This window comes from Sciurus vulgaris, assembly GCF_902686455.1.
Source record: "Sciurus vulgaris genome assembly, chromosome: 5".
In the NCBI taxonomy this organism is placed as follows: Eukaryota; Metazoa; Chordata; class Mammalia; order Rodentia; family Sciuridae; genus Sciurus; species Sciurus vulgaris.
In genome coordinates this window covers 28646520-28650166 of record NC_136465.1, presented here as the reverse complement: position 1 = coordinate 28650166, position 3647 = coordinate 28646520, and positions in this window count along the sequence as shown.

Sequence of the window (3647 nt, the reverse complement as noted above, 5' to 3'; positions counted from 1 at the left end):
GTTATAGTAAAAAAAAAAAAAAAAAAGATTTAAAATTTTATATGTAATATATGCTCTGTAAGAAAAATGCAAATGTAATTTTCTGATTAATTCTTTGATTTGTGCCTCTTTCAAAAGTGCCTACCTTTCAATAAAACTCCTTTACTCTTATCTCCATAAATTATCACTCTTTTATGTATAGTTATGAGGAGATGAAAACACTATTGCCACATTCACACTGAAAATATTTTTGTATATATGATGAAATTTATACCACCACAGAGGGTAACTAGCTATGGTATTTTGCCCTTTTTCCTGTCAGGTATTTTAAGATTATTAAATACACCTACCTGCTTTGGGCAATACTCTTTGCAAGCAGTGCTTAATACTAATAAAAGTGAGAGTACAATATTTCCAAATCAGTCATTTCCTCAAAGAAATGTTGTACAAGTGACCCACTCTGCCTGCTAAATCCTAACTTATCAGCTTAGAAGAAGGTGTGAGATTGATAAAAATTTCCAAGTGACATGTGAGTGTTATCATACCTCACTCTGTTTGAATTTTGCCATAGAGAACCATTGCCTTCACTTTTAAGGTGTAATTTAATATGAATAACTAGAGTTTCACATAATGTAATTTACATACACCAAGAAATAAACATCAATGAACATCTGATAGAGATAAATTGTAATTAGGCCCAAACATCCTTGCACATTCTGGCAGTGAATGATAGAGATGTATGCAGTATTGTTTACCTGACATATATTTCCCACTGTGATGTAAAGCTACTCCTTAAATTTTTTAATTTTATGAATATTTTTTGTACTAGCAGCCATCAATGTACTTTATGCTTTGTAAACTTCTTCAAATTAATAAACTGTATAGACATTTAAAATCAAATACTGAGTGAAGCTAAAAAAGTGTGTTACATATGGCAAAAACTTATTTTTCTTTAAAACTTACCTACTGTAAATAGCTTTAAATAAATCTAAGGAAGGAAGACTGCAGATTAGAGGGAAGAAGCACCTCACAGTCCCTCCGCTTTGGACTCAAAGCAAGAAGATAGTTTCTCAGCAAGGTGGGTAAACAAAAAGCAGCTCAATGAAACTTAAGAGTGAACAGTTTAAAAAAAATCAAAATTATAACGTCACAAAATCAGAAACTTGAATGTAAGAAATAAATTAGCAAGTCTCCAACTCCAGGCCAGCAAATGAAGGAAGGAAGGAAAGGAGGGAGGGAGGGAGGGAGGGAGGGAGGAAGGAAAGGAGGGAGGGAGGGAGGGAGGGAGGGAGGAAGGGAAGGAGGGGGGGAGGGAGGGAGGGAGGGAGGGGGGAAGGAAGGAAGGAAGGAAGGAAGGAAGGAAGGAAGGAAGGAAGGAAGGAAGGAAGGAAGGAAGGAAGGAAGGAAATTGGATTGGGGAAACTTGTATTAGAGAGGAAGGCTGATTTTAATGAACAAGTCAAGAGGGGAAATGGGTTAATTTAAGCAAATCCACAATTAGTTTCCCTGGATTGGTAAACAGGAAAAAAGAATGCAGTGTTCCAAACGCTCAGCGTGAAAGACTACCGTGGCTGCAGTCAGACTCCACCCGCACCAGGAACCCACCCCAGTAACCATGCCCCGCGGCCCGCGCTGGAGAAATCAGGCTGGCACGCTGCCTCAGTCTGCACATGCACCTGACAGAGAGCCCCTACACTGCTGGCAGCCCCGCAACCACCGCTGCCTCTACGGCCCAGACAGGAAAGAACACCTCCAGCGCCGCCAGGTAGAACTGATACAGTGACAGGAAATAGGGAATGGCTGAAGCCAACTTTAAAAAAAAAAAAAAAATCCCAGAAGATTCCTGAACCAGAGAGACCAAAATAGGCACAAAGAAAACTTGGGTCATTCAGGTCCTGGATCCCCATGGTCAGCGCCACTTTCTTTGCTGGCGCGTAGTGGACACACAGAAGTTTCTGCACTCCAAGGCCGACCTCGGGTATTTCATACGTATAGTGGCGAAGCTGAACACTGAGGAGGTTTTATCCCTACACCCTAAAAATGGAGTTTATCAGAAACCTCAGAAGTACAGACATCCTGCAGTGACTGGCATCCCCCCAGTAATACAGAGTATGGACCAATTCTCTAACCCCCACCCCCAGAGTTCCAAAGTTTAATTGAAACAAAAACCCAATCACTAGAACCTCCAATTTAGAATACTTCCTGACTCCTGTCACTTATAGAAGTTCCCAATTTGTCAGTACCCAAATTGGGATACTCCATCTTATAACCAGGAGACTGGAGCTGAGATCTGTTAAGTCCAGTTGCACATCCTGACCACGAGACAGGCAGCAACCCTCCCACCCAAAGGCTGCAAAACCAAAACAAATATGAAGATTGAAATTCCATCCCTGCCAACAGTTTTGACCACCTCAGCAGAAACAAGCTCTTTATTCCCTTCAAGTTATTTTTCTTTTATCTCACTTTTTATATTTTCTTTTTTTATCACTTGTTTTTTTCTTCTGTCACACTCCTATTTTTATTCTATTTTTTAAAAAATTTAACCATTTTTTTAAAATTCCAAACATCATTTTATCATATTGCACTACTTTTTGCTTTTTTCTGTTATGCATGATTATATATGTATGAGTGGGTATGTGTGACTTCACTGCACAGAAAAGTTTGAAAAAATATATGTATAATCATAATTTTACCTTCATATTAATTGCTTCATTTTGCACTGGCTTATTGTTTAACTTTGATTTGTCTTAGGTGGGGTTCAAGTATACTCAGGTTGAAGTTGCTTAGATCTTACAGTTGCTGGTTTGATCATACCATGGTTCTGGCCTCTCATATCACCCTTTCTTTATTCTCTTCCCCTACTAACAACCAAATTTTCTTGTCCCCACTTCCTCACTATCTTTATTTTATCACTTTCAGTTAATCTAGCTGATGTCTGCTACCTACCTCCTGTCTCTCCTCTGATCTTTTTTTAAAATATTTCAAGCTCTCTCCCATCTTCTCACTCTATTTTCTCTTTACTTAAACTGTAAATCACACTAAATAATAGCATTATATAGTTTATAAAATTCATTCCCCATTCATGTTGAAGTGATTATTAATATAGTGTATGACATAGTAGACACTTGATGTCAAATACTGAATCTTGTTCAGTTTTATATTACTGGTACTGGTGTAAATCATTGACCCCATCATTCCTACATGGATGGCAATTAATGTTACAGATGTCAAAGTAGACTCCAGACATTTATATTTTATATGTCAGTTGCTGACATTGGTGCTACTCCTAGTTCTCCCCTCCCTCTTAGAGGGGCTGGAAAAATGATTGGAACACTTCAACATTACAGAGTAGAAACCCTGATGCCAAGAAATTATCAAAACCTAGACAAACACCAGTGAATCTCATGCCACACAAGATCTAATCCCACCTGAGACTAAATATGACTTCAACTAATAGAAGGCTCAAAGGAGGAACAACCAGAAGAGAACTTCAGGTACTCCCACACCTTGACATCTACACATATATCAAAAACAGAGAAATCCTAGTTAAAAAAAAAAAAAAAAAGGTACACATAAGGACAGGTGTATAAAAGAGGAATGGGAATCCATCTCAATTGATGTACATGTCCAGGAACTCTGAAAATGAATTTCCCCCCAAAACTCAGAGT